Raw genomic sequence first — 14,258 nt, forward strand, 5'->3', positions numbered from 1 at the left:
CCGTGGGCATGGTTACCTCACACTAAACCATGTCACCCAAATGGGTGGCAGAGCTGTGATGCCAGCACAGCCTGATGGCTGGGGCTATCTCCAGACTTTTTCCCCAATCTTTACAGGAAAGCTGAGGACAGTCAAAGGAAAATTGCATGCAAACAAAGAGAAAATTACTTTTGATATGGCTGATGGCTGTCCAGATCAACCCCAAGCCAGAAACCCTGTATTTCATTAGCACAATGATGGCCTAATGAATCAGCGCAATTGCCAGGCATAATACTATTACAGATATTCCCGAATCTGTCCAGAAAAATATACACACTTTCTCAGTATATGTCCACAGAAAGCAGAGTTGTGAGACAACAAATGCATTTGTGTCATCAGGCTTCTCTCATGGCAGTGAATGGTACTGGGCTTGGAACAAATGCTTTTTCTTCTGCTTTCAACATCTCCAGCACCTGTGTGAATAACGTAGTTCGCAGCTGTAATTTCACCACAACCATTCTTTGCTGCAGTCTTTCTGCAAGGGCCTGAAACAAGTCCAGCAAGCTGGCAATAAGGTTTTATTGCCAAGCACCCTGAACACATTCTATTCAGATACTGGTGAAATAATGCCTATCCAGAGATCTCTGTTACTGCTTAGGGAGACCTTGTGCATACCTGCTCACACAGGGCCACTTTGCCTGTAAAGCACCCTCTTGGTCAATCTCTCTGCTTGTGATATCAATGTCTCCTGTCCCCACCAACCTCATGTTGATGGGTAAGAAGGTTAATCTACCAGCTAACAGCATTTGCTCATCTGCCACATGGGACCTGCTCCAGAAATTCCTACCCCAAATCACAGTCACTGACAAGCCGTGTCCCCACATATCCCTCCTGAGGAAGGCAGCTTCTCAGCCACAGGAAAACAGTTAATGACTGCATGGTTGAACATGTCTGATACTGAATAAGCCCAGGTATGGGACTTCTGGTCTATGGCAGATTGATGTCGTGATACCATTTTTTAATTTTAGCTCTATAGAGAAATAAACATATGCACAGACCATGTTTATTTCACTCTATCAAATATCATTTTAACAAACATGACACAATTTTTACCATGTAACAGAATGCCTCTGTTAAATATTATAAGTTTTGGTGCTTCGTAATTCTATTTCAATAGGCACAAGAAATATTTTGCTGCACAGTGAATGCATTTCATTAAATAGTATAAATTTGCACTTTGTTGGAAATGAATGTTCATTTTATATTGTAATTTCTTTTTACTGCAGAATGTTGCCATTTTAGCATTCGCTGTAATCACTCCACTGTGTTGCAAGCAAATGTCATTTATACGATATGTAAAAACGCAGAGGATTCAAGGGATCTCAGGCTGAAGTATAAATACATGCAAGCCACGTAACACAAATAAACTTACTCCAGATGGTTGCTTAGAGCAGATAAAATCAAATCTTGCCATCCTAAGAAATTAAATTCCCAGTACAAATATAGGCAATTGAGTACAGTTTCTGCTGACCAAAATGGCCAGAAAATTATCACTAATCCAAACATAATAAATGTAATGAAGTTTTTGACACTAATAAGAGACCAAACGTTATGTTTTCTAGGTGATTTAACAGCTTTTCCACCTGAATGTTTGAGAAACCTCAGCAATTCCCCCAACTATCTGCTGCAGAAAATACCTTATGTGTAAATATCCAGAAACTATTGGTACAATAAAACAAACGATTCTAAAAGCAACAATGCTTTATTTGCTCCTTTAGCATTACAGCTGCCCGGAGTACTTACAGGACAGCCCAAGAGCATTAACAAACAGCCAAGCTATTTCTTCTATGTTGATAGCCACCTTATTGCTTTCAGCAGCTAGCAAATTAAACCTTCAAAATAATTCTCATGTGCACTGACTGTAAAGTGAATTTAAATTAAAGTAATACATTACAAGAAAAGCGGGTACCTAGCCAGAGTTCTCAGCACCCTCCTTCTTCTTCCAAACCCATCCTCATTGCGCGCAAATATAGTTACACGGTTCACACCTGCCAACATACATCTGCACACACCATATGGTGCAGGACACACCTTATCCCAGCACTCACACACATATGTATTTGCAAACACCTCCTGCCACTGGGAGACAGATGAGTCCAGCCAAGTGCCACTAAAACCAAACAAGAGATGCCTCGCTGCCCGTTTCTCCTCTGTCAGGTACCCATACATCTTCCCCAAGGGCAGCTCAGAGCACAGAGTAAGCTTTAGAACTGCAATATTCACCCCAGACATGTTAAGCAGATGAAGGCTTGTGACTGTGCCTTTACAGATGAAAATGAAGCCAAAGAACTGAAGTTATTCACTCAACGTCACAGAACAAACCTACTGAGGACAAAGATTCAAAGAGAAAGCTTCTATAAACGTGCTGGTGCCCTTGTATTTAGTTCTTCTTGTGTTTAGTTAGGACCTGGCAGCATTCTGCAAGGCTGTCTCATACTTTTCACTTGCTGGCTGCAGCGCAGAGCTAAAAATTACACTGAGAAGTTTGCAATTGTTTTGTTTTCCTGACGTGGTGCAAAAAGGATGGAGGTGAACTGATAGATCTGAAGTGCCCTAAAACAGGCTATGCCCTCAAACACAGCTGCTTTGTTCTCAGGCTGATGGAGAGGTCCAAGCCTCAGAATGAATGAACATCATCATACTAGTAAGACAAATTACATTTATGAGAGGTAGCTATTCTTGGTAGTAATTCTGATGAAAGTCAGCTTAGGTGAGAATTAGGGAACCCACTTATTACCAAAATATTCGTTAAAGAGTAAATTAATAATACATTGTTTGAAAACCTGTTCCTTTGGTTCTTGTGCACATATAGCTCAGTTCTAGCTACTCCTGTACCTCTTGCTTGAACATTTTAGGTCACACTGAAGAACAATCCTCAGAATCTCTGCTCTTATCCTAGGTCAAACTCAGGTTAAAGTTAGCTACCTGCAAGTAATCCCCTGCAAGTGTCTCAAGATCATCACGGCCGAAATTGCTCCTTAAGTCATGCACTAGGCACACCCGGGTGGGGACAGGGATGTAAGCAGATTTAAGTAGGCAGAAAACACTGTGAAGCCCAATAGGCATTCAGTACAAGTATACAGCACATAGCAGGAGAGAAAGCCAGCAGCAAAATGAAAGCAGCCCTTCTCATGAGAGGTATTGCTCTTCCATAGGACCACAAAAACGCCAAGAGACATTTTCTTGTGCGGCTGCCCAGCCCCTTGTAGAGCAGGGCAAACACCATTAGGCTGCTTTATGCAGTGGAGATGCCATGAAGCTCTCCAAAGCAGTCCCAGAGCCAGCAATTCTCTGGGGATAGATAACACAACTTGCAACTCCAGAGACCCTACCTGTTAGAAGACAGTGCCTGGTCAGCATCCCAGATGTTCTCAGTTGGGTTTGTGCTGGCTGGGGACACTCGGGAAAAGCTTGGGGCTCTTCCACCTCAGCTAGATCAGGATTAGTGCACTTTCACCAGCTCCATGTCTGCAGTAAAGGCCAGCTGCTATAACACTCTATTACTGATGCTCACACTTTTCCCATCCTGCAAAAGTATGTCTCACCTCTTCATTTACTTCACAGTTGAGCATGACTTCAATTATTAGCTCTTTTGGTTTGAGAGGTGTAGAGTAAGTAACAAGCTTTCTTCTGTAACCTCAGACACTTCAGAGGATTGGAATTCAGCCCTGCAAACCTTAACAAAACAAGGTCTGGCATAATTCACTATTAATATTCGCTCAATGTCAAATAAGGAATTCCATCATCACAGCCAACACAAGTCCTCAAGGCTCCCTTTCATACAAAGTTGTAGGTCATGACTCTCCTTACCCTTATCCACTAACACATATGAAGCATCAGCTCATTTTATTACCCCGTGCAGTGCAGCTTTGATTACCCAAATCTGTTCTATCCATTCTTGAGAAACATCCAGTAACGTTCCTCCTGGATTATTCCTCAGCATTTTAAAGCTGCCCATGGTGCTGTCTGGTACAAGATTGGATTTACAAGCACTGCATTTCCCAACTCAGCTTTCCAGGTTGGAAGTTTCCAGCCGCAGCGCCTTGGAAGCCTGTCAGTTACGCATGGGTCCAGCATCGGAGCAGTTTAGGCACCCTTTCACAGAAAGAGACCGATATTGCTGGACAGGAACCGTGTTATCTGCACTGCAGGTCACCGAGTGCTCCGTGTTTGCTGCTAATTAAATTCACTGTTGGAAGCTCCTTACATCTCCACGTGATGCATAGCTGCAGAGCTGGATGTTGCCCCTAATTGCTTTTTGTAGCAAGGTTATAAAAGTCATGCTGTTATGTCCAGATATGTCAGGGCCCTGACTACAGTACATGATTATAAATGACATTAATACTACACTGTGTTGTACCAAAACTTGGTGTTAATGCAGAAGTTTCAATCCTCTCTCAGTATGTTCTTATTGTGATCATTTAAGAGCTGCATTTACACAAGTTAAAGACCATTAAAATAGAACTCAAAGTTTGGGGCTTGCTATATAATCTAAAAGACGTGTTAAGTTTAAGACACAAGATAGTTGTATGAGCAGTAGCATTAATTGCCAGGTTACATGATTTCCCTAATAGCATATTACCCTTTGTTTTTGTCAACTGAGCACTGAAGTAAACTGCATGAATGAGCACATACCAATGCAGCTTTGCTTGCAATGACTGATTACGTTACTTGGCAAGGAGCTAAGTGTCAAGCGATCACTATACACAACACAACCAGATGCCTTTTTCCCACTCAGAAAGAACTGCTGCACAGTTTGACATTTGAGCAAGATGGATAAGAGGGACAGAGCTCAAACTACACAAAACCGTCCCAGATATCACCATTTTTGGTCTCAACCATGAATGAACTGCGGAAAAAAAGCAAGTTAACCCAGCCTGAAACAAGCCTCTTGGCACCAGCATTGTTGCTATTTCCATATAAAAAACACATTCCTTGGGAACCTGACTCCTTCTCTGGGCATAATCTCTTGTGCTCCTGGGCAAAAGATTAGAGCTACTTGTCTCACCAGATGTCAGAGGCAGAATCCATCCATAGAGGTTTTGCTGTGTGAACTGGAAGTCTGGGTTTGCTTTACGTAGGGATAGGGGCTACTGGATCATGGAGTATTTTTCTAAGGTAATTGCCTAAAATTGATCTGGGAAATTGCTCCTTGCAAGTGCTTATGGCCCATATCTGAAAACAGAACACCAGCTACCAGTTCATATGGAGATACTTCCATACAAAGGGTAGAAGTGCCATGCCAAAATATCGCCTGCAAACCAAACACGCATGGCACACACTTGCCTAAGACCAATAGCAATTGATTCTTACCTAATTAACCAGTTAATGACATTCAGATATGCATTTGGCCTGGAAAATGTCCACTAGCCCTACATATGTAGCACATTTACATTAACCTTTTGGAAAGCTTAGCATCTTGCAAGCTCTTCTAAGTTTGCATTCAGCAGACCACCTGTACGGAAACAGTCTTAAGGAGAGGCAACTAAAATCACTTTACACATAACTTACTTGCTGCTATCTCAGCAATAAATAAAGATATAATGAATCAATAAAATCCAATTTTGTCAAGCATTTTAAACAAAAAATACAGGACATGGGACAGTCTTTTCCCAAATGGCTTCCTATTTAGACATGATTTTTTCCAGGCCAGGGTAATAAAACACGTTAGCCCTTTCCAACAGCCAGGTCTCAACAGAATTGAAACCATCAGCAGCACATCTCTAACTAAAAAGCACCGTGGAACAAAGCTTGCCTTGCTCAGGAGCAGCAGCTCACACAACATTACATCAAGTTTTTCAGCTTGCAGACAGAAGAAAAGATTAGGTTATCCTGTCTCTTCCAGTCCCTTACATTCCCACCAGGAATCCAGGTAGGACTTCAATGGCTTTGGTTTGTCTGAAGCCTGTTTTTAAAGAAAGCATTCAGTCTCAATGTGATCGTGAGAGTGAGGCCAAAGAGGAAACATTCCCACAACTCACTGAGTGCTCCTGTTTCAAACGCATGGCAGAAACTTGTTAAATGATTTCTCAGATGGCAAAAAGAAAACCTTGGGGGATCAAGGCATTATTTGTTGCTCTGTGCCTGGAACATCTGAGAATTCCCTGTAATGGAAGAGGAGACCATGGGGAGCTGCAGATGTTCCCAGCAGCATCTCTCTGCAGCAGCAAAGGCAGTCCCTTCTGGCAGCTCCCAGCATGACAGCTATGTCACAGAGGCCTCAGTAATACTAAAGCGTTAAGATCCTAGTTAAGCTGCACTGGTATTCATCAGTAGATGAGGGGAGATGATACCCAGCTGCATATTCATGTTCTCATAAGATAGTTGTAAAAACAGTAAGCACTTGACTACACCAGCAGCTTAGCACCATTCCTTAGACCACTACTAGTTTCTTATCATAATATAAAAGATAGTAACTGGTTGTATTCAGGTGCAATGGAGACTTGCCGTCAGTGATTGTGCTGATAGGAAAGCAGAGCATCTGTTTCCAGAGCGTCTACAAGTCAAAAAGCACCATTTTACTGGATGAATTACATACAGTTTCACACATTCTCACATTTGCTTACAAGCAGTATAGAAAAACCCAACAAAAACTAAAAGTGAGAAAGATTTCAGCATGTACATTATGAAAAGAGTCACATGAGAATGACATTAGAGGGCTGCAGGAAGCTCAACAGACCAGCATTAGAGGTTTGTGGGAACATATTTTTCCGAGCTGGTTGCTGATTCTTATTTGCAATTCAAGAAGTCTGTGATTGATCAGACCATTGTTCCTTCTCCTCTGACTAAAGTCCTTTCCACCCTCAGGGAAATACCAAAGAACAGTTAGTGAATAACCTGTGGCATTTGGGGGCTATTTGAACCAATGCTGGCATTTCCTTTAATGATATCAAATAAAGAATGATACCGCTTGATTTCCCTCGTACCACTCCAATCTGCAGCAATTGCAGTCTGGGTCTTGGGTTGAAGATTATATTTGCAAATTCGATTTTGGGGGGTGGGGGAAATAAATCTGTTAGTTCATGGTTTGATCAGAAGTTTGAAAGCTAGTCTTCTAATGAAAGGGTGAAATCTTGGCTGCAAAGTCAACATGAGCCTCATACAGAATTTCTCACAGCTCTTTTAATAGCATAAATGTTTCAGGCTGGTACATCTGGGTCCCTGAAACAGTGGCAGCAGTATTTCAAATAGTCTCAAAGCCAGCTACTTGGATGGGCTTGAATTGGTGAAGATTAGCTTCTCAGGCCAAATAGAAACAAGCCAGGGCCACGCAGGCAGGCTTAGTTCTCTCACAGGAAACACTTGAGTGAAGCAGGATGCCAGGGCTCCAAAGGGGAGAAGCTGGAGTGCGTACCAGCACACGTGCTGAGTGGCAGAAAATTAACAGTTTTGATACTGCAGCTACTCTGAAACACATATCGCTGACTACATAAAGGAGAAGAAGAGAATCGCAGAAATCAGGGCAAGACCAGAAGTATTTGACATGTTTTGGCCATCAAAGAATCAAGATTTGTTCCCCAAATTGTAACTGCTGCACCAAAACTTCATTTAAGCCACAGGAGGCACCACAAGGGATGCATTCAACAAAGCAGCACATTCCAGACCTTTCCCATCAACATCAACAGGATTCTCCAAACGGATCATTTAAGGCAGGTCACAAAATGGCAAGGTACCAGCTGTTTGCATTTACTTCTTTCTACTTACTTTTGTAACACAAACTCCTTCTTAAGACAAATCTGACTGAATTAAGAGACCATGATGCCTCTTGCTCCAACCATTTTAATTTGATAAGCAAGCCAGATTGTATGCCAGTGCTTCCAACAATTAACTTGCAAGAAATGCTGTGATGAACCTTAGTCTCTTTCACACTGATTTTATTATACTGCAGCTCTTTGCACTTGTTCATATACAATTTGAAAGTAAAACACTGCCAGGCTAGCAGGCAAATCGGTGACCTAAATGTTCTAGAAAATAAAGCAATATATGCCTTAGCCATCCTGCAAGGCTTGCAGAAGCAGGAAGAAGAATCACCAAGTAACTGGAATTCAATAATTCCCCAGAAGCACCGGTTTCCCTGACCTTAGGATATTCTGATGCAGCTACTAAGGACGAAGTCATTTCTCAGCAACTCACTACAAAAGGAGAAAGGGGGATGCTCAGGAAAAAGCAGACTCTGAAAACAAGATTTAATACACTAGAAACTACTTAGGAAGAGAAAGGGCAGAAGAATTCTTCTCTGCCAAGCAGTACCCCAGGCCAGAGGGTTACAGATCCCTCCTCTGCTGATGCTTCCTTTCTGCTTTGATCATGACCACCTTGATTTTTGTATTTGTTTTAACTACTGGCTTTGAAGTTGTTGGCTATGGGAATGAAATAAAAGGATTTGTTACAAAACATCTTGTGATTAGCCATTTGGTCTGACCAGTTGAGCTTCTTCTAAAGTTAGGCAAGAGAAGCTGAGCAGGCCCTCAAGCACAGGATGCTTGTGGCCTCAACTAGACCAAAGGCAAATCATTGTCTTCCATTGAAAGATGAAGTCTTGTAACCCTGCTACTGAAATGGTGCTTTGATAATACCCTGTGGAACACTGGGAAGAGCAACCATTTAGTGTCATGTTTCTACCTTTATGTACAGCTCTTATTACTTCATATACATTAAAAATGCATAGCTACTTATAAAACTTTGACTACACTACAGACTAGACCAGTTACATTTTTCAACTCCTTTCCAGGATAAACTCTATAGGATGCATATATGCCATACAGGACATGGTATACTTAGCAAACAGACACACTGGCATTCATTCAGTGGAGAGCAGCAGCTGTTCCCAGGATTGGTACCAAAAGCAGGAAGGCAGAATTTGTCCTATTTAGCAAATCATTATGTTGGAATTGTGAGAGGCAGCCTCAGTGTTACAGGGTGGTGTGTAAGAAGCCCTCTTTCTCTTTTCATTGCTCCTTCTCTTACAGCCCTGCTGTGAGACAGAGCATGACCAGAGACTTCTTAGGAGCTGATATGATTATGGTTTTACAGCTCCAGGCATGAGGGGATCATACCTGACAGGATAGCAGTTTCTTAAAAAACTGAAACAGTAGCCTACAAACCTACCTGTTAGTTGGAAGGCATTGCTCATAAAAGATGCATAGCAGCTATTGACTAAATGCATTGATCCAGCCTCCTAAACCAGCTACTCTTGACAAAGCCACCCATATATTGCCCTATTTACAAGCATTCTCCACCTCACATGCCCTTAAAAGCCCTAAGCTTAATATCTTCTCCTGCAGCCCCACTTCTATGTAGCCATCAGAGTCCTTAACAATCAAGCATTACCATCACAATACCTGCTGGTAAGGCCAGTCAGCCTGTATTAAACTTGCTGCAGAAGCAAGAGCACCCCTGAGGAATCTCTTTACTCTCTGGGAAATGAGAGGTACAAATCATTCCAAGGACCATGATGCTGCAGAGGCATCCTAAAAACAGAGTTTGGTTAGCCAAGACCTTAGCAAGGGCAAAGCTGAGAAGAGGAAAAAGCAGAAATAAGTATCAACACATAAAGCAAAGATTTTGGAGGTATACCTCACACTGCCTGAAAGAGATCCCATCGTAGTTCTCGCCACGCTTTGAGACTTACCACGATTAAGTAGATGTGCTGCCTTCCTGTTTAAAGCTGGTTTTGGAAGGAGGTGTTTCCCTGCCCATATGCTTTTCCAAGAGGGGCAGCTTTACTGCACTTAGGAGTCTGAAATCACAAGGCAAAGAAACCCCCGTGACTTAAAGGAAGGGGTGGTGAAGAATTCCTCACTCAGGTGATGGTGAGGGGAGATTTGGACCCATTACTCTGCAGTAGGTCCTTGTGGAAATACACCACTCTGCTCTTAACCCTTGCAGCACCAGTATTCCCCCAGTCCCTCTTGGTGCCATCTCCTTGCTGGCTGTTTCACCACCCTAACACACACACACTGCTGCATTACATGCCTTGAAATAATCTCCTAGTGCTTAGGTATTGTGCAGATAACAGCTAGCAGGCTCTATCGTTTTTCAGCCTCTTTTCATTTCCAAGGCAGTATCAGGACAGCTGCTCTTTGGAACTGCCTGTTCCATGTATCAGGAGATTATGAAGAAAATGTGTTATTGCCATGAGGGCTGACACAGCCATTTTTTCCATCTATACTTACTGATATTTTTTCCCCCTGATGCGCTGCATTATATGAGCTCCTCTCTCAGTTTCATTTTTTTTTACAGCCATTTTTTAATATCCTTTCAAAAATGCATGCATTATTTAGCATGCTGCAGAGTGAGGGTAGGCCAGGTGTGAATCATTTGACATTGCAGGAAAACAAGTTCTCTTTGCTGTATAATTACCAAATCTGCTTCTACAGAGAGCTTTTCTCCACACATACCCTATAACGCTCACTCACCTTGGTTACTCCATACTCCAACAAAGGTCACCACACCAGGATTTCCTCTAAAAGGCAGAGCCCTTAGAAATAGGGGGCTAGTCAAAATTAGGGGAAAGAGTCATATGTGAGGCTTGGAAGATCAGAATTTCTCAATAGAGCTGAACACTGAGAAAAGGAAAAGCTTTGATTTCAGTTCCAACACTATCTGAGGAATATTGACTATCAAAAAAGGAGAAATAGACAATTTTACCAGGAGTGATGATGTGTTTTAAAGTGACAAATACTTCCTTTTTTTTGTTGGGAGGAGGGACTTGGTGAAACATAGCAGATACAGAAACCATTTGGATGGTAGGCGATACTATGCAATGTTACTATGCAGGCACAGTATTACCCCACCCATACCAAATTCACCTTAGATGCCATCTCCTTTTCACCAAGGCTCAGAAGCTTTTCCCTTCAAAACCCACTTTTTCACGTTTTCCTTTCATTTAGTCCCCAGTTAGCTTTTTCAAGAGAGTTAAACTGGAGGCTAATCCCTTCAATTTGAAGGTTGTCTACATGAGGGTACTTGAGAGCAATCAATTCAAACTAATTAAGCGTTTAAATTGAAGGCAGCAGAGTCAACCTCCATGAGTCCACCTTATGGATACCTGCTCACAGCAGCCTCACCACAATTAAGCAGTTTGTTTCCACAGCGGATGATGTAGGCTGTGTATGTAGGATGCATCCAATTCGTCCGGGTGCATTAGCTGTCAAACTTCCATGAAACCTGAAATAACATGTTAGCTCAGGACATCCTCCCAGTGATAACACAAAACCCCTCCAACCACTGCTTTGTGCACTCAATGCAGGCACACACTTCAATTACTTCTATACCTAAATCAAACTGCAATTACTTTAGCTCCCAATGAGCATCTACGCGGAGCGCTGCTTTACTACAGTGTAAGACTTAATTCAGACAAAGCATCTCTGAGCAGCCAGGCTATGCTCTCAGGTGTCACTACCTAATGCGATCAGGAGCAGCTGGGTTGCAAACTGCTGCTCCTCATTCTCCTAAGCAAGGACACAGGCTGTGAGTGCAAACTGATCTAGAAGTTCACTGTCCTCTTGAATTGACAGGGCTAAGAAGGGAAGTAAGTGTGTGTGTGTTTTAAAGGACAGATTTAAGCTGCTGGTCTGTTTTCCTTGACCACAAAAAAAGCCCTCACAAACTGTTTCAAAATGCCACTCCATTATTTGCACAGAGGAACCAAAATAACATGCACTACCTAAAGCTTTCCTGCACAGTTCTGCTTTTGGGACATTCCAGTGCCACAGATCACAGAACACTTTGGATTGGAAAGGACCTTTAAGATCATCTAGTTCCAACCACCCTGCCATGGGCAGGGACACCTCCCACTAGACCAGGTTACTCATATGATGACCATATGAACTCATGAAGACTATATATAAGGTGTCTTCCAACCATCACCCTTTCTTCCCTTTACTGGGGGGGGGGCCTCATCCCTGCCCGCTGTAGCTGGTCTTTGCAGACCACCCTGTTACAAACACCCCATCGACTGTTTCCTTCCCTAAGGAACTTGGCTTTCAGGCTCCGCTCACAGCACTGCTTCCTTGCTAGTGCTGAGCGATGCAGACAACATGAGCAGACTGCTTACACATCCTGTCCTGCCCCAGTAAGCGTCTTAGCTGCCAGGTTACAAAATCACACACCAGCTTGTGCCCTAGTTTTGGCCTGGCGTACCTGGCTTTCCTGTACAGGAACTGAGCTTGCACAAGAGGAGGCCAGAGCTTGCACACAGCCTGGGCACCTGACTCACAGGCATAAGGCAAGAGACTGAAGTTCCTCTAGACAGGAAGGGAGCTGAACGCAGGTCCTCTACCTCCTTGGAAAGAACACTGAGCACCAGGATATTTTATTTGGAAGTACTACCCCCTCCATCACCCTTAGCAAATAATAATGCAGTTACATGTAATAATTTAGTGTTGTAACAGGAAACATTAAACCTGCCAACCCCTGCTCATGCAACACCTCCTAAAAAGAACTCCTGTGCTTTTAAAAATCAACAACCCAAAAACTAAATGGGATGTTACTGTGATCCTCTCTGTGCAGTTGTGTTTGGTCCATATGCAAGTGCTGTGTGTCAGCTTTCCGTAGCAGCATCAGCATATGGCATCAGGCACAGATGAGGAGTTCTGACCTGTCCTGCAGACAGATGAATGAATTCAAGCTGAAGCAGCAGCACAGATCTTGCCCTAGCCAGCCTCAAAATGGTAAAGAAACCAGTTTTCTACATTTACCTCTGTGTGGAAGGGTTTGTGTGTTCATTGGTGAGCTAAACTTTCATAAGAGCTATAGCTCTTTATTTCTACAGTCAAAAGTATGTAGGACTTTTGAATATTAGCATGATATTATCTTCCTTTTTGCTTTCACTGCATTCAGCAAGGCTGGCTCCACTAAATAGCACATAAATCTTAATTGTCTGTAATTTGTAATAGAAAGATGTTTTTTTAAAAGGATTCCTTGGCAGACTACTATCCATTTTGTACCACTTTTTCTTCCCTTGTTCTCTCTCTTTTTTCTTCTATGAGAAGGAAACAGAGATTTTTCCCTTTCTTTTTATTCTTTGGCCTGATCTTATTCTTGTAGCTGATGTGTAAGAGCACTGGTACAATGTAGTTTTTCATTTGGGCACCTTTTTAAAGATGGATTCCATTGCATGATCTGACCAGTGAGAAATGACCCAGTACTTCCCCTTGGAATACTAACACCGAATTATCTGGCTTCCTGGGGCCTGATGGAGATGCAGGGAGAATTAAAAAAGATGACTGCACAAGAGCAGTGGTAGCTGATGTAGGGTCTGCCTGCTGAGCTTTTGACCTCAGCCGTTTCTACAGTAACTGCACGATGTATTGTGCTTTCTATTCTCAGACTCACATTGGAAGCCAATTAAATTAAAAGGCTATTCATTTCATTACATTTGTCTCCAGGACGCTCAAATAAAAATGCAAACGATTCCCATTCAAAGTTTCCCACATCAGAGAAAGTGATATTGTACTGCTAATTTGTGATAACAATATAAACCAATATGCAATCTGCACTGATTTAAAAGATGTGCATAGGATGTACATTGAACCTACAAAACACTGATTAGGGAGATCATGAAATTAAATCTTGCAAAGGGCACCTCTTTTAAACCCTCAAGGCAGCTCTTTTTCTTGCTTTAATCAGATAGCTAATCATTGTAGCTCACACTTTCCAAGAGCCAGATTCATCAATACTAGGAAACATGGATTTGCAATATTGAACACTTACAGTCTCGGGAAAGCTTGGTGAAAATGAAAGCTGTAAAAAGGTGGTTGGTAAGCACTTTGCTGCTTTAAAAAAGGCAGTGGAAGAAATGAGAGAATAGTTCCTACTAAAAATAAAGCAAAAATCATTTGAGGAATGATCCCCCAATTTGAACAATGAAGAAACATATTCTGGAACACGCTGTTTTCTTAAGAACTGGTTGTAACTCCAGCTCAGTAAGAAATTAACATCACAGGAAAAGGATTGACACGGAACATTATTCCACTGCCTGTATTTTTATTCTACATAAAGCCTTTGGTATGGTTCCCTGTGTCACTTAGAGTGATAGTAATTTCTGATCTGGAGGAATGACCTTCACATTGAAGGGAAGAGAGAAGACTTGAACACCATCATGCAGGATACAAAATAACAGCCTGCAACATGCCATTTACAGATCATTTTTGCAGGCTAGCAACTCCAAATTGAAACTTGCCTATCATCAATGGCAGATCAGATCTTAGGGCTTC

The sequence above is a fragment of the Pezoporus flaviventris genome, unplaced genomic scaffold (genome assembly GCF_033815535.1).
Source record: "Pezoporus flaviventris isolate CSIRO_AGI_PZ_B2104156 unplaced genomic scaffold, CSIRO_AGI_Pfla_v1 ptg000031l, whole genome shotgun sequence".
NCBI lineage: Eukaryota > Metazoa > Chordata > Aves > Psittaciformes > Psittacidae > Pezoporus > Pezoporus flaviventris.